The 24416-nt window shown below is 41.8% G+C and overlaps 1 protein-coding gene across 7 annotated transcripts in view; it reads right to left on the reverse strand.

Moving 5' to 3' along the window:
- Positions 1-24416, reverse strand: part of MAP3K3 (mitogen-activated protein kinase kinase kinase 3) — a 2022699-nt gene that overhangs the window by 926620 nt on the left and 1071663 nt on the right. The window lies entirely within an intron of this gene.

A 24416-nucleotide genomic window follows, 5' to 3' on the forward strand; every position in this document is an offset into this window, starting at 1 on the left:
ACGAAAACACGGCAAGTAACGGCTCTACAAAGTGAAAACAGGCTGAATTTAAAGCACAATGCTTACCTGATCAACAGTAAACCTGTTAGCATCTTGTAACACCTTGAGAGGTGTACAACAGTATGTGGACATTCTGGTGCATATAAGTCACTGCAGTACAGGCCCAACTCCAGGAATTTTAATTTGGGTGGGCCAAGAGTGCATTCGGTGGGCCACTGCAGGCCTGATTTGTCACGTATATGTCTAGCCAGGCCTGCTTCAGGGCCCTCCTTTATCTCTCGTTAGTTTTACAAGGGCCTGTAAAACGCAATCTTTTCCTTCCAAATCACTTTCTGAATTTTATCACTCTCCAAAAGTGATTTTTCCGTGCAATGTCCCTTTGATGAGAAGAGGAGGTTTCTGAGCTGGGAGTATCAGGCAAGTGACACTTCTCGGGTTCTCATGACCTTTGGATTACCTCTCTGCCCCCCTCCTCCAGTGCCCCTCAACCCTCCATATCCCCTTCCCCTCATGACCTCCTCCTCAGATTCCCTCACTACCACCCTCCACCAGTGCCCTTCATCTCTCCCTAGCCCCTCCCCCAATGACCTTCTTGGATTCCCTCACTGCTACCATCCGTCACCTCTCCGCAGCCCCTACCCCTCATGACCTCCTCCTCGGATTCCCTCACTGCCACCATCCCCCAGTGCCCCTCATCTCACCGTAGCCCCTCCCCCAATGTCCTCTTTCTCTGATTACCTCACTGCAACCCTCCGCCAGTGCCCCTATCTCTCCGTAGCCCCCACTTCTCATGACTTCCTCCTCGGACTCCCTCACTACTACCCTCTGCCAGTGCCCCTCATCTCTCCGTAGCCCCTCCCCTCATGACCTCCTCCTCAGATTCCCTCAATGCCACCCTCTGCCAGTGCCCCTCATCTCTCCGTAGCCCCTCCCCCTCATTGCCTCCTCCTCGGATTTCCTCACTGCCACCCTCCACCAGTGCCCCTCATTTCTCCGTAGCCCCTTCCCCCTCATGCCCTCCTCCTCGGATTCCCTCATTGCCACCCTCCTCCAGTGCCCCACATCTCTCCGTAGCCCTACCCTAATGACCTCCTCCTCAGATACCCTCTCTGCCACCCTCCACCAGCACCCCTCAACTCTCCATAGCCCCTCCCCCAGTGACCTTCTTCTCCGAGTCCCCCACTGCCACCATCCACTAGTACCCCTCATCTCTCCGCAGCCCCTCTCTCATATGCATTTCATGTATTGTATAGCGCTACTCGTAGTGTAGGGTGTAACAGTACTTTACATCACACACACATCATACAGAGACACTGAATAATACAAGTACGTAAATCAGTCTACAGGGAATGTAACATTAACCAACAAGGATCACAAGGTGTAGGAATTACATCATCCATACTGGTGGGCAGTATATTTTATGAGGGTTTGGTCTGGAGAAACGCAAACTCAGGACTTAAAGAGTACTCCAGTGCTTGGGGGTTGGCTTTACTAATATAAATGTATATCTGCCCAAACAAACTTTTTTTTAGCAACATTAGAATAATGAAAGGCCTGGGAAGTTCTAAGTATATCACAACACAAGTTCTAACTATACCATTCAGGTTTGCATGCAGCTCTTGGATGACAGTTCATAGGTCATTGTCCTATGATAGGATTGTAACTTTTGAACTGCAAGAAACACAAGAATCTCTGTGACAAAGGCAGTAACTCACTGAGCTATCGACATAAAATACATTTTATCTGCATTTCAAAACTACCAAGAGACAAAGGATTGCTCTCCAGCAGGATTGTTATGTGGGAATCTAGGACCCTAGTGTAATTTCTCCAGATTCGTGCCCATATAACCTACTGGCGGTCGCCAGTAGGTAGTTATAGTTAGGACCTAGTTTCCATAGGAAATCCGCAACATTCTATTGGGAATAACTTTGGCGCCGGTTGTTGAATCTTCGCGAATTTCTCAAAGAAGATGGCCCGCTCTGCTCCGCTCCTTCCCTGAAAGTCTTGGGAAGATTCGTCAAGCGGGGGCCGAGAAAAAAGGGGAGCCCAAAACGTGTTTTCCCCATATTAATTTCCATAGGACGATTAGACACGGCTACAGCCCGAACCGCTGAACGGAATTACACCACATTTGGGAAAATGGTAGGGTCTGGTACGCAGATCAGCCTTTTGGTTAAATGGTGTAAATCCCTCCAGTAGTTCCTGAGAAAATCAAAAGAAAAAAAATATATATATCTGGACGGAGCCTAACCACACATCTCATCGTGAGATCTGATTGCCTGTCACCACTTCATCCAAGAAGTGTTGGCAGTCATCTTGGGACCAATATAAACGATAGCAACTCATTAAAAAGCATTGCAGTTAATAGAAGGTTTTAGGACTTTAGTTACATTATAAATCATTTGTTGATGGTACCATACTCATTTTAGGAATTGTGGTGTGATTTTACCATGTGAAAAAGCCTTCTGCTGGGATATCATGAATCATGTTTGAAAGAAAACTATTATCTCATGCTTTTCCCACAGTGGCTTGGAAGGGGATCTATAAGCTAACTGAAAGCATATTTTCTGTAAATTCACATTATCTTTCTCAGTCATGTGAGAATGAAGTCTGTGTTCTACTGCAGCTTCCCAGAGTGTTCTAAAGAACAACTAGAGCGCTAACAGTCCTACTTTTTACAAAGGTATGGCACACCTGTAGCCATCTTGATTGGAATAAAGTGGTAACTCTTAAAGCATTTAATTTAAAAAGGAACAAAATGAGGGGATATATTTTGCCATAGAAAGTATGATTAGTGCTGCAGAAAGAAAAATTAGGGCACATTTTGAGTGACTTCTCAAATCCTCTTCTATTTCATTAAACAATTCTGACATGCAGTCTCCCAAGATGGCCACCAGAGACAAAAGAGCCCAAATGTAGCCCAAATATCACCCAGATGTAGCCCAATGACAGAATGTCCCAGAGTGTTCTAAAGAACAACTAGAGCGCTAACAGTCTTACTTATGACAAAAGTATGGCACACCAGAAGCCATCTTGATTGGAATGAAGTGGTAAGCCTGAAAACATTTAATTTAAAAAGGAACAAAATGAGGGGGTTCATTTTGCCATAGAAAGTATGATTAGTGCTTCAGAAAGAAAAATTAGGGCACATTTTGAGTGACTTCTCAAATCCTCTTCTATTTAATTAAAACATTCTGACATGCAGACTGAAACATACACTTTCAATACCAGCAGCAGACTTCCCTGGTGAGCAGTAGCTTTACTACAGTGATCTAAGAAGCAACTAGCGTGCTAACATTCTGAATGTATGGCAAATGTGTGTCACATCTGAATGCCTTCTTGATGGAATCAAAGTAGAACATTGAAAGTATTTCCTACTGAGGAGACTGTAATACATGAGGAAATTAGGAAACTTCATAACAAATAAGTCTCCCAAGATGGCCACCAGAGACAAAAGAGCCCAAATGTAGAACAAATATCCCCCAGATGTAGCCCAAGTATAGCCCAATGACAGAATGTCCCAGCGTGCTCTAAAGAACATCTAGAGCGCTAACAGTCCTACTTTTTACAAAGGTATGGCACACCTGAAGCCATCTTGATTGGAATAAAGTGGTAACTCTTAAAACATTTTATTTAAAAAGGAACAAAATGAGGGGGTATATTTTGCCATAGAAAGTATGATTAGTGCTGCAGAAAGAAAAATTAGGGCACATTTTGAGTGACTTCTCAAATCCTCTTCTATTTCATTAAACAATTCTGACATGCAGTCTCCCAAGATGGCCACCAGAGACAAAAGAGCCCAAATGTAGCCCAAATACCACCCAGATGTAGCCCAAGTATAGCCCAATGACAGAATGTCCCAGAGTGCTCTAAAGAACAACTAGAGCGCTAACAGTCTTACTTATGACAAAAGTATGGCACACCTGAAGTCATCTTGATTGGACTAAAGTGGTAACACTTAAAACATTTAATTTGCAAATGAACAAAATGAGGGGGTTCATTTTGCCATAGAAATTATGATTAGTGCTGAAGAAAGAAAAATTAGGCATATTTTGACTTCTCAAATCCTCTTCAATTTCATTAAAAAAATTCTGACATGCAGACTGAAACATGCACTTTAAATACCAGCAGCAGACTTCCCTGGTGAGCAGTAGCTTTACTACAGTGATCTAATGAGCAACTAGAGTGCTAACATTCAGAATTAATGGCAAATGTGTGACACATCTGAATGCCTTCTTGATGGAACCAAAGTAAACAAGCATTGAAAAATTCGATAGATCTCGCCCTCGTTTAAGTTAAAGCCATTCTGTTTGTAATGAGGTGGCTTTTTAGGTTTCGCCTATTATCATTCGCTTGCGAATGTAATAGGCGAAAATTCAAGGGCTTGATCCGACTCGTGAAACCACTGGCGTTTCTTCACAGTGCATGTGAGTCAGAGTCAGTCACGTGACCACACAAGCACGCGCATTTCCCTCCCCACATCAAAGGCATCAGCTGCCCTCCCACAGGCTTTCCCAGCGTGCGCTCGGCCGGCCTCTGCAAAGTTCTCCTCCCCTAATTAATCACATCACTTTTTCACGGCCGCAGGCCATGACTCGACAGTCCTGCCCCGCCCGCCCCCTGCTTCACGGCCATCTGTTCATTCAGATTTCTCCTCCCCCTCCCCAGCCAGCTTCCTCCAGGCCTTGTTCCCTCCCACCTTTCCTCCTCTCTGTCCCTCTCTCTCCGTACATCCTTTAACTTTCTTTGAAGGAATCTGACTTTCTTCATGAACGTATATTCCTACCTTCGTTTAAGCTTTCATCGTCCCTTAACCGTGACTGTTTTTTGCTGATCTTTCATCCAAGTACTACTCGTACTTTTGGCTAACTCAGATTGTTGCCCCGTGACTCTGTCACACTTTCTGCCTTTCTCTCTGCTCTTCCGTGACCCGTGTAGACTTTTTTTTTGCTCTTTGCTTTTGCAGGCCGTGTCTCTTTCCTGCCCCGCCCCGCCCCCTGCTTCACGGCCATCTGTTCACTCCGATTTCTCCTCCCCCTCCCCAGCCAGCTTCCTCCAGGCCTTGTTCCCTCCCACCTTTCCTCCTCTCTGTCCCTCTCTCTCCGTACATCCTTTAACTTTCTTTGAAGGAATCTGACTTTCTTCATGAACGTATATTCCTATCTTCGTTTAAGCTTTCATCGTCCCTTAACCGTGACTGTTTTTTGCTGATCTTTCATCCAAGTACTACTCGTACTTTTGGCTAACTCAGATTGTTGCCCAGTGACTCTGTCACACTTTCTGCCTTTCTCTCTGCTCTTCCGTGACCCGTGTAGACTTTTTTTTTGCTCTTTGCTTTTGCAGGCCGTGTCTCTTTTTTTTTTACTTTACACGTTTACTCACTTCTTGTTTTTTCTGTCTTCCTTCTCCTACACCTTTTGCCTCTGTGTGTGCCTTTTTATCATGCTTGCCAGTCGCTACTTGCTCCTTTCAAACTGCTTTCATTCTGCTCGATCACTCTCACTCTCACTCGTACTTTTGGCTAACTCAGATTGTTGCCCAGTGACTCTTTGTCACACTTTCTGCCTTTCACTCTGCTCTTCCGTGACCCATGTAGACTTTTTTTTTGCTCTTTGCTTTTTTTCTTCTTGTTGCCTTTTTTCCTTGCATCCTTTGCTGCCTTTTTGCTCTCCATCATCCCCTTTGGTATCGCCTTTTTGCTCTCAGCACGGAGCCTTCACCTGCTAATTCCCTCCTTCTGCTTTCCGTGTTTTCTACTGCCCCCTTTTGCCCTGTCCAGCTCTGCCAACACCACAGATCCTCCTTCTACCCCTCCCGGACCTTCTTAATGGTGCCTGTAGTGCAGAAGTGGAGTGGTCACAAGCAGCGTACATGTGCAGGTGGCATGTGCAGCGAGCAGCTCATTGGATACCAAATGCATGCTGAAGGCAAGTACAGCTATGCCTATCCACACCCCAATCTTGCCCAGCACAAGGAGCCCTGGTCCAACACCTACCCACCGCACCACAAGGTGCTACTCTGTTGTAGCTCTCCACGCAATAAACCCTGGATGCTCCTCCCCAAGCTGCACCCGAACCTCCCCATGCAACAGACAAGCTGGTACATGGACGATCTCAAACCATCCAAATACCACTGCAGACAGATGGAACGCCATTGGTGACACACCCATACCGACGCCAACAGAAATATATATATATATATATAGCAGCTCTGCAGATCTACCACCAATGGCTTAAGACTCACAAGTGCACTGCAATAACTGAACTAATCGAAACAGCTCGAACAACGCAAAAGTAATAATCGCCATCCCCTTGCCGTCAGCTCCATGACAATCACTGCATCAAAGGAACTCTGCACCCGTCAATTTACTCCCTCAATAGCATTGATGTCTTTGCACGTTGTAAATTAGACATTGCATATCGCAGGATCCATTGTTGTCTGATTTGAGACTGTATCATATTCACAGCACCGGGTACTTTGCTGTCAATCAAACCTCACTTCTTTGTGCTAGTGTCGGGTGTTATGTAAAGAGCGTGGCTCAGTCTCACACTTTCTGATTCCAACCACACCGCCCTTTTCCTGCGAAAATGTTCTAAAGGAAAAATACAAGAGCATACGGAACATTTTCCCCCTGAAGGCACCTGACACTTGTCGGCTTAGCTGTACACAGTGAGAGGCCTTCTGCTTTTCACAGTGTGGCTTGTACCAGCTCTCCCATGCATGGGCTTTGTATCTGTACCGATCCGCGCATCACAGATAATCTTTAACCAGCTCCGATTTACCTAACACTTAACCATGCCAGCCCGATAAAAGGACAGCCTCGCGCAGTGCTTATTAAAGAGCCTGACATTTAACGGCATGTACATGTGCGCTCTCTCGTAAAACGAACAGCAATTGCTGCCAACAGTAATTTAACTGAAAACATTCTGGCAAAGGAAATTTAATAAAATATGAATTATAACACGGTTATACTTCATACTTTAGTGTTTCATTATATGAACAAAGCTGAATTCTGCAACGATAACCACAAATCATAAGAACATTGTTTGAATGGTTCATTAGAGTCTTTCATCTGTCAAGAAAGTTATGTTTTGTGTGTGATAATGAGTTACTGGCTTGATGCTTTTTGTTAATTTTTTTGTATTTGGACAGGTGATTAATGAAAGTAACAAATGTTCTGTTAAAGGCTGGCTATTAAACTTCCGAGCAGAGTATTCTCTCTTGCCAGGTTTTCCGACACTCACCAGTCTAAATAAATTGGTCTCATCAGAACAACTCCAGATACTCACATTACAACTCAGAGCTGCAGAATTACACAGGCCACGAAAAGCCATTGCACGATTCATGCAATTTCACATACTAAAGCTTCGTGTGGTATCCCCTGGGAGTTGTGCTTCACAGCGCACGGTGTGATCCTCTGCAGATTCACATTTGATGCTCAGGAGGGGCTTTCGAGTGTGGTTTTGACCGCAGAGCACACTTCATCTTCCTGCCCTTGTGACTGACCCTGAATTCTCCTCGATTGCAACCATACAGTAGACCACTGTGAACATGTATATCAGACATCTAGATTTCTCCCAAATAAGCCCTAACTTGTTAAGAAAGCTAGATGTGTGATAAACTAAATGCATTCTACAAACAGACGGCAGCCTCCCCTGGAATTGATTGCCCAACGTTGTGCTGCCTGGGAGCAACATATGCTGAAAGAAAACAAAACATTAATTGTGTCAAACTCTGTCAGAAGTATTTCTCTGGTGCCAGGGCACGGCATTGTTAGCCGACAGTATGCAAAATGCATCTCTCACCTGAAGCGCTGTGGCTGCAACACAATTTCCATAGTACCGCATATCTATGTGTTACTAAAGATTGAAGTATTTCACTCGTAAATTTCGGGCATGCTTTCTCCCCACTAACCTGAATGATAACATTTGAATGGAGCATGGGTGGAACCAGTTTGAAACTGGAATGCCTGCATTCCTATGGGGTGGAAGATCTTAACCCAGGGAGGCGTGCCGCCGGGGGAAGAATTGTTTGTGCGAGGCATGGTTCCCTAGTCAGACTCAAATGTTGCAACTCAGCTGAATAAACAAGCACTGGCGTTGCCAATAGGTTTCGCATTTAGAAAGTTGGAGCTATTGGTTTTGTAAATGACATTTTATATTTATATATCATTATTGGCATTGTCAATAACAATATATAAATATAGGGCTATGCCAATGCCAATAACGATATATAAATATAAAATGTAATTTACAAAACCAATAGCTCCAACTTTCTAAATGCGAAACCTATTGGCAACGCCAGTGCTTGTTAGCTTTGCTTTTATTAGTGTTTTTCAAACTTTCATGTAAATAACATTCATATGTATGCATTTATGTATATTTATGCATGCATTTATATTTGTATTTATGTAGATATGCAGATTATATAAGTTTATATATGTATGTGTATATATATATATATATATATATATGTGTCAGAAAGGGTTCCCCGCACGTTAGGCTAACGAAGAAGACCGCCTGGTCGAAACGCGTCGCCAATAAACGCTTTTTTCAAACACGGACCCTGGAGTGCGAGTCTTCTGTGTTTCCTGTGTTTACATCGTGCGGGGAACCCTTTCTGACGGATGCTTCCGGGTTACCGACACCTGGGACTCGCACCAACCTCGTGTGGACGGGAGCGGTTTAGTCGGAAGTTTTTCTCATATATATATATATACATATATATATATATATATATACACACACACATACATATATATAAATGCATATGCATATATATATGCATATATATATGTGAATATGTGTGCGTGTAGAGAGAGGTAGAGAGGTAGAGGTAGAGAGGTAGAGACTAGTAGAGAGAGAAGTAGAGAGGTAGAGAGTAGAGAGTGAGTAATAGAGAGTTGAGAGGGAGTAGTAGAGAGTTGTAGAGAGCAGTAGAGAGAGTAGCAGAGAATGAGAAGAGAGTACTAGAGTGAATAGTAGAGTGAGTAGTAGAGAGTAGTAGAAGATAGTACTAGAGTGAATAGTAGAGTGAGTAGTAGAGTAGTAGAGAGTGAGTAGTAGAGAGTAGTAGAGAGTAAGTAGTAGAGTGAGTAGTAGAGAGTGAGTAGTAGAGAGTAGTAAAGAGTGAGTAGTAGAGAGTAGTAGAGAGTGAGTAGTAGTGAGTAGTAGAGAGTGAGTAGTAGAGAGTGAGTAGCAGAGAGAGAGAATAGTAGAGAGTAGTAGAGAGTGAGTAGTAGAGTGAGAGTAGTAGAGAGATAGTAGAGAGTGAGTAGTAGAGAGCAGTAGAGAGTGAGTAGTAGAGTGAGTAGCAGAGTGAGTAGTAGAGTAGTAGAGAGTGAGTAGTAGAGAGTGAGTAGTAGAGAGTGAGTAGTAGAGAGTGAGTAGTAAAGAGTGAGTAGTAAAGAGAGAGTAGTAGAGAGTAGTAGATAGTGAATAGTAGGGCGTGAGTAGTAGAGAGAGTAGTAGAGAGTAGTAGAGAATGAGTAGTAGAGAGTGAGTATTAGAGAGTAGTGGAGTAGTAGAGAGTGAGTAGAAGAGAGTAGTGGAGAATATTCCAAAGTTTGGCACAGCACCACTTGCACAAGTCCAATCAAATCATATCACTTAGAGTCCTTATTGAAGCGCTGAATCTTGGTGTATATTCAAATGCTTTTATTTTCCTTAAGTTTATGTACCACAGCCAGCCGAAGCGTTTTGTTCTGTACAACAGAACTTCTTCAGGGAGTTCTTATTTCCTTCAAGTTATGTCGGTATCCTGTTGTCATATAACTAGATATTTCTTCCAAATGTTAGACGAGTCGTGAGTACATTCTTATTCAAAGTGACTAGGTATTAATTTTACCCACACAATTCGGGCAGACTTGAGTAATTTATAGCATCCTCAAAGTCAGTCTTTCAAAAATTCCAAAGTATAGGTCATGATAATCCAAATCCAAATGTTTCTCAATCGTTTGGAATATCGGCGTTTGGGCAGATATGACCCACGGACACGGTTTATGACTTTTCTTGAGAAACATTTGGATTTGGATTATCATGTCCTATACTTTGGAATTTTTGAAAGACTGACTTTGAGGATGCTATAAATTACTCAAGTCCATGGATGCTGCTGGGAACGACCCCAGCAACACCCATTGTACGCCCCTTTAACGCAGGACACTGCATCTCAAATGACATCACTGATGACATCACTGATGACATCATCCAGTGAATGTGGTTTGCTTTGATATTTAAATATGTATTATAAATACACTACTTTGCATTGAAGAATGAGTGGATATATAAATATAAATGTGTGGATGGTGGATTTATTAACAGTGTCATTGATTGTTTCCTTGACTAATTTGTAGAGTCTCACTATATATAATGTGTAGTTACTAAACTGTGTGAAAGTCTTTATTGCTTTGTTTTAATTGCTATGTTAAAGACTATATTTGTTATTGGTTTCTTAACTGAGTATTTGTATGGGTAAATTAATGTCTATGTGGTTTGGTGGGGGGTGTGTGATTGCCAAAAAATGTGTGAATAGTTCATTCAGTAGGTATATGAGGTTAAGACTACATGTGTGGTGGGGATGAAATATTTCTCTCAATGGTACATCTCCATTAAACTTGAAAAAAAGGCAGTGTATGTGACAGTGTATGTGAAAGTTATATCTAATTAAGTATGCCTAAGACTTAGTGATTGTATGAGTCACTATATGGATAACTGTATACTTGTATTAGTGATTTTATAACACACTAAGTGTGAGTTACTATCTATATAAATAGATGAAGTGGTGTTTGTATAAGTTTGTAGGTGAGTAAATGTAGGTATAATCAATTGTTTGCATAAGTCAGAAGGATGTCTTTATAAGTGAATACAATGTGTGCTGGTGTGTAATGTTGAAATAGGCGTATAAGTATATTTGATAGTGTTCTGTTGATTATTCACTGCATATAACACCGAATGTATAGGTAAGTGATTAGATGTGTGAATAGTTCTATGAATAACTGAGTGGGTGTTTAGAAATTTCTTTAAAAAAAAAAATGTATTAACAGCAAGAGAGGTGGAAGAAAATAAGCAAAAATAAAACACATCATATCATAGGAGGGAAGAGTCATCTTAAACATAGTATGGCAGAATGAGTATGTTAACAATTATTTCAAAATCATATTGCATTCATTAAAGACAATCGGAGAGGAAGAATATTACAGAAGACGACAAATTAACATGTTGCATTATCAATCTAAGATACATTAACAATACTTTGACATTCTAAATAAAGTTACCCCAAATTTTTTCAAATTTACATGGAGATCGAACCCCTTTAAGCCTAGTCAAAGCCGCCTCCATGTTATGAATTTCGTTGACCTAGGCCCACCATTCCATTATGTGTTTAGAAATTTCTATTGGTGTGTCAATGGTTTCAAATATGGCACTTTCTATTTTAGAGTGAGTGATGAAAGATTATACTAGTGTGTGATGAGGTGTATTTGATTGTCACATGGATGATGTCATCAGTGTTGTCATCAGTGATATCATTTGAGATGTCATCAGTGATGTCACGGACCATGTCATGAATGATGTAATATGTGACATCATCAGCAGTGGATTGCGGGCGCGCGAGTTATAGTGAGTAAAACTAACTATAACGGGGGAATTTCAATGGTTTTGTATAAGTAAAATGTCCAGCTAACTATAACTGGTGTGAAACCTATGGTTTTTTCAGTGAATATAGGTATAATTCACCCAGTCCTTATATAGGCATGAAGAATCATTGCCTTATTTAGTTATAGCCTGTGCAGCCCTAATATGGCATGGCTACTTCCACTAAACTCCGAGAATCCACATTGATTTCGTGGTAAAACCAGCCTTCAGCAGTCAGGAACTTCCCCCTGCTTGAATACTAATTTATCCAAGAAATCCAGGAGTTTTCAAGGAACTGAGGCACTAGTGACGATATTATGTCCAATCTTACGTCCGACTCGGCACCTTCAGGGGTATAAATATGCCTACATTTGCTCAGTCAAACACACGGTGGTTCAGGAGCAGATCGACTAACTACTTGCCCGACGCCCTGCTGCTGCAAGTGCTGAAGGAAGCCGACCCTCCAACTGACGCACTGAGAGACTCTGTCATTTCTCCTACCGAGAAATCCAGCTCCGGTGTTTCCAAGTTACCCTTGCGGGTTGCTGGGAGATCGAGTCCTGAGAGAGAGAGATACAAGACCACTATCATCCCAAAACCAAGGTCCGGAGCTGATTAGATCCCTAGAGAATTCTTGAACAGATTCTTGGCAGAGAAATACTAAAACTTAAACCTCTCCTCACTTACTTCTTCCCTTGTACTATGCTTAGGTTAGGTACACCGGGGTAGGCGTATGTTAGAAGCACCAGTTGAGTACTTTTAGCCACTCTTATTATTGTATGTATTTTATACATTTTATGTATTCTATGTTTATGGCTTAGAAACCATATCATGCTTTTAGAGTACTATTTTATAATACTATTCGTATTATATGCATTGTACTTCCTAACTAGCATTTCAATTGTAGCAGTGCATTTCTTATGCTTAAGAAATAAGACTGTTCAATAAATACTGTTATTGAAAACGCCAGTCTCTCTATTTCTAAGCAACTCTGGTGAAACGAAGCATGCACATCTGACTGAGTGAAATAGCCGTCTATTGTTTCCGTGACTCTCGAGATACGTTTCATTCTGGGGAAACAAAGTTGTCATGTTATATGGTTGTCAGAGACTAATCCCTTCTTGTTTATTCGTGAAAGTTTCTAGTGACCTCTGAGCTAGCTGGCACTCACAATTAAGTCTAATATATTCGGCAGAGACCTAGTCGACATAAGTCCTACGTCTAAGCTGCAGGGTATATTATTCCAATGCGCAGAGCCTATTGGGAATATAGGAACTACACTACATGGCGCCCAAAGTTTGATAAGGCGATAATTTAACGCTAGATACTAGAGTAACTCAGTCGTGCTTTTCACACAGACCCCTTTTTCCCGTAAAAACTCCAAAAGACGTCTGGAGTGGGTGAAAGGATAATATCCGCCAAAGGACAAAAAATCCTATGTATTAGTTTTCGGTTTATACAACGTTGAAGGATACAGTGTTCCAAAATATTGTACACCTAATATTTGTTTCCTTGAAACTTGTTCTGCAAACTCTTCAATAAGTAAAAATAATGGTTACTGACGAAGAATTAGCTGCAGCAGCAGCTCAAGCGATCTTAGATGACGCTGAAATCCTAGAAAATGACACGGATGCTATACTGCTCCTGGTAAATGTAAGGAAAAGTATAACTTACAAACTGATAAATAATGGAGTATCAGCAAGAGGTGGCAGAGTAATCTTTGTCATAGAGGCACATGAATATCGGCAGACAGAGGTATTCTATTCATGGATTCAGTTTCCAGCAGCAAATGCGGGAACACAAGAGTTCCACTACTACAAAGCAGAGGAACCTCCAGCGGAATACGTTCCTTTCGAGGACATTGAAATTCCATTAACTTACCAAGAGCATCAGCTCTGGTTTAAAGGCGCCCTAAAACATCAAAATCACATTACCAGGCTCGGTCCACTAGGTAGACCAGGAGCAACATGGCCGGTACGAGCCAGCTATACACCACATCCAGACATTGAAAGGATGTCAGATACAGAATTATTAGCTCAGCTAAAACAGTTAATTAAAATACATAGACAATTGGTTCAATATGTCATACGGACATTAACAGTCCAACCAGCTTTAAGAATTCCACAGCACACCCCTCACCAGGGGAACACAAACAAAATCACACCACAGACTATACAGTCAGTCATTGGTAAACTACCAGCAAAACAAGAACAAATCCCCGTTCTGGTTAGCACAAAAAATTACTCAAATAGAGGCGGTATTTCCTGATAGTACGCCTCATGAGAAACACAGGATTCTGACAATCTGTTTACCTATGGGGATTGCACCACACATAGAGGACTGTGACACTTGGGGTATAGTCTTTGCTTCAATCTACACTAAAACACGTGGTGTTCCGTCCATGGCGGTAATACCAGACGTTCTAAGACAGATTCAAAATGAATACGGTCCAGAACAAGCTTTAAATCTAGGCATGAAATTATTGAAAGATTTCAAACAGGTCTCGGCTATACTATTATATACATTAAAGGTGAAGCAGCATCAGTGGCAATCCACCAGAAACTAAAAGAAACAGACATTACTGAGCAACCTTATGAGCTTGCCAGAATTATTGAAAAATTCTATGAAGAACTAGGTAGAGATAGTTTGGGTGGGAAACCACTAAAACCACAATTAACAGAGAATCCTGAAAAAACTTTTATAAAAAATAATCTCACTACTCCTAAAAAGAAGTGGGAAAATACTAAACAGACACCTCATAAAGAGAAACACTCTCAGTCCAGAGGAAGATCCCCCCAACGAGGACGAAGGTCTCCCCAACGAGAGCCCTCTGAAAAAAGGTATAACCTTAGACATAGGGATACTTTAAGAAAACCTGATAGATATCAAGATAATGACACCCATCCCTCTCGATCTTTTCAGACTTCCTCGCAGAAATCGGAAAGAAGAGGACGGTCAGAACACAAAGAAGAATGCATCAAGTCCAAAGACAAAGAACCCGTTCACCAAAGTAAAAAAGCTCAATTTTCCAAAAAGAAGGTAGCAAGCATAAAGATCAGACATGCCGAGGATTCTGAGGACACAACTCAAGAACGGGGAATGGGCTTAGACAATGCTAGACAGCGCAGCAGAAGTAACAATAGTTCGCAAGATCCCGAAGGATCATCTGGAGACAGTGGACTTGAATGAAAACATTCAGGTTGAAACTGCCGACACCAGAGTTAGTGTACCCCACAAGTTATATGAAGAGACACTCCGGATGGAGGGGGACATAACTAGAAAAATAAAAACTCTCTTCTGGGGCAAGCTTTCCAAGGGTTATGACATATTTCTAGCTGAAAAAGACTGGCCACCTGCAGTTGTTAGGGAGTGCCCACACGGCAAAGAGATAATTATGCCAGCCATCTCAAATCACATTCCAATTCATAAAAAAATATACATATGCCAGGAAATGGGCAGTAGCTCAAGCTCCAACATTATATAAAAATCACGTAGGATGGGATGAGGACTCTCCTCGCCACAAAATCCAGTTAAAAAATCAACCTACTGCTCAGAGGGAGTATCCAGTCAAGCAAGAAGCTAAAAACACAAGTCAGGGAGATCTTAGATCAACTTGAATATCAAGGGGTGATTGAAACATGCACCTCAACTATGAAAAATCCTTTGTTTCCTGTCTCCAAGCCAGACAATACATATTGTCTAGTTTTGGATTACAGACACCTGAACTCTTGTTGCAAAACTTTTGCAGTACAAAATTCACATAGTGCAGCACTGATGAATAACATTGTGCGCAAAAAATATAAAACCACATTAGACATTTCAAATGGGTTTTTCTGTCAAAACATTGCACCGGAAAGTAGGCATTTGACCGCTTTCTCAATCTTGGGGTCACAGCGGCAATTTTGCCGTCTCCCCCAGGGATTCAAGAATAGTCCAGGGTTATTTTCAGCCAGAGTAGCAGAAATACTACAAATGTATGATGATGAGGCATTATCTTATGTCAATGACATCTATCTTACAGATGATGATTTGGACGTGCACTTGAAAAGAGTGAACACCATAATACTTGGGTTCGCTTCTGAAGGGTACAAATTCAATTTTAAGAAATCACTAATTTCCCACCTCGACGTCCTGTTCTTAGGATACGAGTTATCAAGTGAAGGCAAAAGCTCGGCAGCAAACTTTCTTGAGAAATGTGTGCTGCTCCAACCTCCAAAGACGCTGAAAAACTTACAGTCAATTCTAGGTTTCCTGAATTTTGGAAGAACTTATGTTCTAAATTACGCAGAAAGGGTTAAACCTCTCTACGAACTAATCAAACCTGATTTCAAACCAACAAATTGGACTCAGAAACATACAGAAATTTTGCGTCCAGTACAAACAGACATGTTAGCAAAAACACAATTAGATACACGCAACAATGCGCACAATCTCGTGATCCGTGTCATCCCAGGGATATGCGGATTCACATACCTGACCTTTAATGAAGGAGAAAAGGAACCAATTGCATTAAAATCACACTTGTACACACAAGGTGAAATGAAATTTACTTCAACAGAAAAAATTCTGACAGCGGTTCAAACTGCAGTAGCAAAAGAAAGAACTCTGGCGCCGGGTAAACGCATATTGATCGTTACACCTGTACCTGCCTTAGAGGCAGTAACAAAGGAAAGCATTCCCAATGCTAAGGCTTTACATCCAAGATGGATACAATGGGTTAACTCTCTTGCTGCAACAGACGTTGAATACGTTTTTGACCCCTACTTGAAGACACAAGAATTCCTACAATACGAATACGAATGTCCTCTGCCGACCGAAATCCTGCCTCTAGAACATTACGGCTGTATAATATATACAGACGGATCAGCACATCCCGCAATTGGGGGTAAACAAGCTTATAGTGCTGCATGCGCGATCGTTAAAGGTCGTTGGCGGGAAGGTAAATTCAGACCTATGATCACTAAAACTCAATCACTCGGAGACTGTACAGCTCAGCGAGCTGAACTACAGGCTTTCAAGATGGCGCTTGAAAATAACGATCGCGAATTCCCCACACTAATAGTGTGCGATTCGTATTACTGCGTACAATCTTACAACGAGTATCTGCAGAACTGGGTTCAAAACGGTTTCAAAGATGCAAAAGGGGGAACAATTAAGCATAAAACGCTTTGGGAACAAGTAGTTATATTACAGAAAGAACTACAAAAGATTCACGTGATTCATACACTGAGTCATCAGCGTGATGGCGTTCACGTTGCAGGGAATTCATTGGCTGATGAAGCCGCGAAGGCAGCTGTGCAAACGGCTTCCGTAGCTACAAACACTCGTTCGAGAAGAGTAATAGATGGTGAAACGTTACTAGCAGTAAAAACCTCAATGGAAGGCAGCTACGCAGCGTTACCTCTAAACTATCCACTCACAAATACATACATAATTGATGCAAACTCCGTTCCTTTTGCTCAAATCCCTGGAGTGGGGGACAGAGTAATTCCAAACAGGAATCGGAGAGCTGCTTTAGTACACGAAGCACATATGGGAGAGGGTCTGAGACATCAAGGATCTTGAAATCTCTAATAGAATTAGAAAAGATGTACTGGTGGCCGGGACTGGGGGTTGATGTGTACAATTTTGCAACTTATTGCCCTAACTGCAACAGAAATCGCAGCGGCGAAAGCCACCAGATACCTGACTACAGAGTAGCCAGCCCAGTTCAGATACCATTACTAGACAGCATTAGACTGTCTACCAGCAAACGTCATAATGGACTAATGCAGTCCCACAACTGCTAGGGCAAGATTTATTTGGATGTGGCCCCAGCGCTCGGCTGACGCCAGAACTGTTATAAAGGCTTTGCGAGTCTTTATCGCCATATACGCAATTGGCACGGTACATTCTGACCAGGGTCCTGTGTTTAGCTCTCGAGCTTACAAGGAGGCCATGGCTAGCTTGGGAGTTCCATTGCGGTATTCTAGTCCCTTCCATCCTGAGAATAATGCGGTAGTAGAAAGGAAAAACCGTGACATAAAGCAATCCATAACAGCTAAGGTTTGGGTGATGGGTGGGTCAAACATAGTCTTAATAATCTGCCAAGAAATTCTCTGGGTGGAGTCGCTCCGTATGAATTAATGTTTGGTACTAGAATGATAATCGAAGACCTCGATAGTCAGACTTCAGTGGTGGAAAAAAATCCCTTTGATGTCAAAGATCGTTTGACTGTTTCACAGGACTTAAATGAAACAAGAAGAAGTCTGAGTAATACTGTACAGAAGCAAACGCCCACTGAAGAACAAACACCTGTCCCAGCAAGGCTTGTCTGGATTCCAAAGATTGGGGATCTGGTCAGGGAGAAAATTGCGGTGAAGAAGGAATTTGGGCCTTCTTACAGAAAAGCAGCACCTGTCTTGGCCATCCAAGGAACGAGATCAGTAGTACTACCGCCCCTTGCGGGTAAAAGGGAGAACAGAGTTGTATCTATCGACCTGGTCAAACCACAATCATGTGGCCAATAATAAGTAGTAGGTCCAGTGGACTCCCAAGAAGTAGCAGAAGACCAAACCTAGCTACTATTCAAGAGGTTCAAACTGAAAGACTTATCACCTTTGATAAACCAACAGTAAGAAAAGAAGGACTATGTAATAAAACAATTGAACTCATGCCTCTTGAGACCCAAATAACAGTTCGTCAAGAAACACCTGTCTACAGTATACAAATATGACAAGGGAAGAGAGAGCGCCAATGATTTAAAGTAATCCTGATGCAATACCAACAATTGACAGAATTGAATTGAATTTAAAATACTTATAAAGCGCTACATTCACCATGCGGTTTCTTGAACTGCCTCTGGCTACTTTATCAACTTCGATAACTTTTCTGAGGATCCCAGTGAACCTGAAGATGAGCCAGCAAAACAAAACTCTCAAAGTAAAAGTAACAAAACTCCTTCATCTATTGAAAAAAACATATCTGGTTTCATCATGGGTGGAATTTTGGATTGGATTGGGTGTACTTTTCCTCCTGCTCTGGCTCGTGCTAGTATTGAGCTTGGGAAGGATGATTGATGGAAAATACAGTACTATGGACACAGCAAGTAAGAAAATCAACTTGGTCCTGAAACCTTACAAATCATCTCATCGTGAAAAAAGAGGACTGTCAGCAGTGAACATCACAGCCGTTCCTATACCTGGTGGTATAGCATGGGACAGAACTGATTATGACATCTATGGTCCGGTTGAGCTTCTGAAGCTTCCACACCAATTTTAGGTTTCTTTGAGTGACTTTGTCGCACCCAGTCAATTTTCTGGTGATTGGGACTTTGAGACTATTAACAACATGATGAAAGATTTAGAAATGTCAGCTAAATTTACAGAACATGACTATTTAGAAGGGTCATCAGATTATGAACAAATGTATTGTTTTAATCATTAGGGTCATCATTATTTGCATAAATCTGCAAACCCTAGAAATGTGTTTTATTACAATCAATGGGAACATTGTCCAACACCGCCAAAAGGCAGTTCGAGAAAATGCTTTGAAAAATGTGCATACTTTACAGGGTTTAATGTTACAAATCCAGAAATGTTTTATTTTAAAAATATAAATAACACCGGAATGAAAACAATGTTGACCAATACTAAACAAATTTATTCTGCAAACTTTTATGCTCAACTGTCTACTTTAGGGTTTGACTTCTGGAAAGACAACATCGAGACAAAAACTGTCTGTGGCACGAAAGATTGGCAGGTACAAGGTTTAGAAGCACTATTCAGAGCCTGCATTATACCAGTACAAATTTTGATTTTAAATGACACTGTGCAACAGACTTCTTGTCTTGGCTTAGCTAAGATAAAAGATTTAAATAAACCGTCCATACCAAAACCTGCACCGGACAGTAATAACGCTTCGGATGAGGAGGTAGACGTAACCTATATATTAAAACAGAACAGAACTGATCCTAACTGGAAAAAATGGTTAATCTGGCAAACAGACACTAATAACTGTCATGAAAGATTCCTGAACAAATCACAAGGATTCAGATGGAATAGGCCAGATCCAAGATATTCCCAGAGACAACATCCAGGGATGGTAACTACTTACAGTGTAGGAAGCTTTGCCTTGAATGGCTTCAGAAATCTACACTTCCAGAAATAAAACAACACTTATCTTTACTTAAAGAAAGCAATAATTTGCGAGATTTCTTAATGGGACCTCGCAAGCCAAGGCAAAAACGTTTCATATACGCAGGTATATATGCGGCATACAACGAAGCTTGGAAAGTGACGCAAACGGAAACTGCAGAAAAAATACGAGAAATTGATCCCATTAATTTGGAGAAAGCACTCTCTGTAGTGGACAATGGGTTAACGACTCTGTCCTCCAGAATATATTCTATGGACAGCATCGTGTCATCTGCTATAGACATCATAGAACAAGACTTACTAAAGTTACAACATGGTCAGTCTCAATTGCGTTCTATCATGCTGTTAGGCTGGACGTTGCAAAATCTGCGTTCTGGCTATGTGCCATGGCATCTAATCAATACAACGTCATTGTTTGCTGTATTTAACCTTACAGATAAACAAATCTCTCTGGCACAAAGAGGAGCAGACTATACGGTGCTGAGCATTGAAAAACTAGATAGATTAAAATTGACAGTTTCCGAGAAGCCTGTGATTGAGTGGATAATTCATGGCTCCATTTCAATTCCAATCACGACATTCCGGTTTCAGTATTGTCTAGAGCATATACCAGCGGGCCCGTATGAAAGGTTGGGTAAAGAATACATTAAGTCGACCTGGGTTTTACCATATACACACAAGTGTTGGAATGGGGGTCATGAAGTTTTCCTTAGTGGCGATAATTTCAAAAAGTCACTAAGTGGTACACTTCTGTGCAATGAAGTTAATTTACATGGGGTCTGTGACGGTTCTGCAAATAACCTTTCATGCCACCTGCACGCTTCACCCTCTCCTACGATAATACTGAATTTCAGGCAGCTATCCAATGGCAGTTACGTTATGCTGAGTGATCACAGCTGTTGTGGCATGTTGCCAGGAAAAAGGTATCTCGTAACTGTGTCGTCCACGGTCACTTGTTGTATGCAAGTATTGTATCCAAAAACTGAGACAGAAAAGGAGACGGCTATATGGCCTTCACTGAATATCTCTTCTATACGAATTGATACTTTAAGCAGAATGAAAACCATTCTTTTAAAGAAAAAAGTGCCACTGACCTCGTCTAGAGAAACGTATGATCTGCAAGTAGCAAGGTCTTCTGCAGAGATACATGCATTATCATCAACAAACTGCCCAGTGCATTTCGCAGAAATGTTAAGCCAAATCTTAAACATGTCTGATACCAGCGGCATCGCACATGTATTTAAGACAATTTTTTTCGGGACTATTAGCACCATTTGAAGCAGTCCTCTGCATTTTTCCAAATTTCGTGCACTCTGTGTTCGGCGGCCTTCCTCTCATCTTAGGACTGGTAGCGGGAATTCTATTTAAATTCCTTCTGCTCCGTTATGGCAAGTTCAGCAGCCGACAATCAGACAACCATGGAACAATGCCTCCTTGCTATTAGATATCGTGAGAGAATTTCCCAGATTCTTGGCATGGCTCGCTTAAGAGATCTGAACACCACCTGGTTTCTATTGTTCAGACCAATCTGGCAAGATTGCATCTTACCTGTCCTGCCTGCGGATGTTGACGCTTTGCTAGGTCCTGTAACGGCTCATGCATCGTGTTGTCCCCAACGGCTGTCAATTCTGATGACGGCATTCATTGAGATCTCAACGGCAAGTTTGGCTGAGGGTGAGATATGAGGAACTACAGGCATACAGGTAACATCTACAACGGACATTGCTAATGCATCAAATGCTGGCGGCAATGCTCTCCACTTCTGCACATTTGACCTACTAGATGAAGTGGTTCAACTTTCGCCTACCACGGTAGACGACTTCTTTTCGAGCCTAGATGATCTGATGTTTTCTCCCGACTCTGCAGACACTCCTGAGAATAACTTTTGATTATTTCACACAGCGTTCCCTGAACTCTGCAATTCGGCCTTCATTTTTCAAAACAATCAACTAATTTGAACTCTTTCTTAAATAGAACTTTTTGGCACGGAATAATCTGCTTGAAGTAGAACTATTCTTAAAGAACAAGATTTCGTGTTTTGAACTTCCTTAAAATGACAATATTCGGCCTCAACCTCGATAGAGATAAAAAAAGAAAACAAACACAGTTAAAAACTTATGCTATGGGACTGATCTCAGGTATCGATTAATGACTGTACTTTCGTGTTATATAATGGGAAGATATATGCTCATAGTTTATACTTGATTTCATGTGATACCTATGACTTTCTGCATACAGTATGCTCGTTTTATGCGGACAAACCTATTCAAAAATGCATTTTTGTATTTTGGGGTGGGATTGTAAACACTTTGCTTTGAAATATGTTCAGTGCTTATGTATTATTGAACTTAATATTCGTGGAGTGGGTGTTATGTGGGAATCTAGGACCCTAGTGTAATTTCTCCCGATTCATGCCCATATATAGGTATAATTCACCCAGTCCTTATATAGGCATAAAGAATCATTGCCTTATTTAGTTATAGCCTGTGCAGCCCTAATATGGCATGGCTACTTCCACTAAACTCTGAGAATCCTCATTGATTTCGTGGTAAAACCAGCCTTCAGCAGCCAGGAACTTCCCCCTGCTTGAATACTAATTTATCCAAGAAATCCGGGAGTTTTCAAGGAACTGAGGCAATAGTGACGAAATTATGTCCAATCGTACGTCAGACTCGGCACCTTCAGGGGTATAAATATGCCTACATTTGCTCAGTCAAACACACAGTGGTTCAGGAGCAGATCGACTAACTACTTGCCCGACGCCCTGCTGCTGCAAGTGCTGAAGGAAGCCGACCCTCCAACTGACGCACTGAGAGACTCTGTCATTTCTCCTGCCGAGAAATCCAGCTCCGGTGTTTCCAAGCTACCCTTGCAGGTTGCTGGGAGATCGAGTCCTGAGAGAGAGATACAAGACCTCTATCATCCTAAAACCAAGGCAAGGAGCTGATTTGATTAGATGCCTTGAGAATTCTTGAATAGATTCTTGTCAGAGAAATACTAAAACTTAAACTACTCCTCACTTCTTCCCTTGTACTAGGCTTAGGTTAGGTACACCGGTGTAGGCGTATGTTAGAAGCACCAGTTGAGTACTTTTAGCCACTCTTTTATTATTGTATGCAGTTTATGCATTTTATGTATTCTATGTTTATGGCTTAGAAACCATATCATGCTTTTACAGTACTATTTTATAATACTATTCGTATTATATGCATTGTACTTCTTAACTAGCATTTCAATTGTAGCAGTGCATTTCTTATGCTTAAGAAATAAGACTGTTCAATAAATACTTTTATTGAAAACGCCCGTCTCTCTATTTCTAAGCAACTCTGGTGAAACGAAGCATGCACATCTGACTGAGTGAAATAGCCGTCTATTGTTTCCGAGACTCTAGAGATATGTTTCATTCTGGGGAAACAAAGTTGTCATGTTATATGGTTGTCAGAGACTTATCCCTTCTTGTTTATTCGAGAAACTTTCTAGTGACCTCTGAGCTAGCTGGCACAATTAAGTCTAATATATTCGGCAGAGACCTAGTCGACATAAGTCCTACGTCTAAGCTGCAGGGTATATTATTCCAATGCGCAGAGCCTATTGGGAATATAGGAACTACACTACAGGTTCATTAATCACCAGAGTTATCTGGACATTTTTTATTGTAAATTAAGCATACATGAAGTATGTGTCTTGCTGGGCCTTCCCTGATTTTAAAAAGAAGAACAAATAGCCACACATTCTGTTACCTGCTGGTTCCTTGTCACAGACAATCTGATAAGCAGTTGCGGGGCCAGGAAAGGCGAATCACCATAAACAAACTTTTATTCTCAAGGGTGGAGTATAAAACGAAATATCCAGGCAGCAGAACGGTTAAGGTTACAGTTAAGGTTGCCCGGTGCCAAAGAAAGGATTTGTCCACTCCCTGTGACCCAACAGTGCTTGCATGAGTGGGCTGGGACACATCCCACCTTTCTAAAAGGCAATGCGTGATTGGGGGTGCCTGTGAGAGAGCCCAGGCCGAATCACATAACTCCTAAGAAGAAAAAGAACCTTCGGAGGAAGGTATTAAACTGGACATTTACTACTGGCATTCGAGACGTCACTGCCAGGGCCAGGCTCATGTTTGGGTGGGCCAGGCTCAGGTTTGGGTGGGACTGGCCCACTCACAAGAACCGGGCCTGCTGCAGCCTCGGAAGGAAACAGCTGGAATGTGGGCTACCGCCATCTTGGGTGGTTGACGCGCTAGTCTAGTCATTCACACACCTCTTTCCCGGGCTCCATCACTTCTATTTAAACGGTGCCCTGACGCAGTCGCGCAGTGTAGCGTAGCAGAGGTTGTTTTGCTTTGTTTGTTTTGCTATTCACAGTAACAGTATTGATTTTTTAATTTAACTTGGCACATGCCTTTACCTTTTATTCTTATTACTGATCGGTGCTATTTTAGGACCTCTTAATCATTTTATTTGCCCTTATTCATCTTTCCTATAATGGGGCAGCTCTCCGTCCACTGCGGCTTTTGCATGTGCAGTTTGAGCGGTGATAGTAAGCCATGGAAGGAAACGGCTGGGACGTCAGCTGCCGCCATCATGGGCGGTTAACACTCTAGTCGTTTACACAGCTATTTCCGAGGATCCGTCACTTCTATTTAAACAGAGCC

This window comes from Lissotriton helveticus, chromosome 5_1 (genome assembly GCF_964261635.1).
Source record: "Lissotriton helveticus chromosome 5_1, aLisHel1.1, whole genome shotgun sequence".
Taxonomy (NCBI): Eukaryota; Metazoa; Chordata; class Amphibia; order Caudata; family Salamandridae; genus Lissotriton; species Lissotriton helveticus.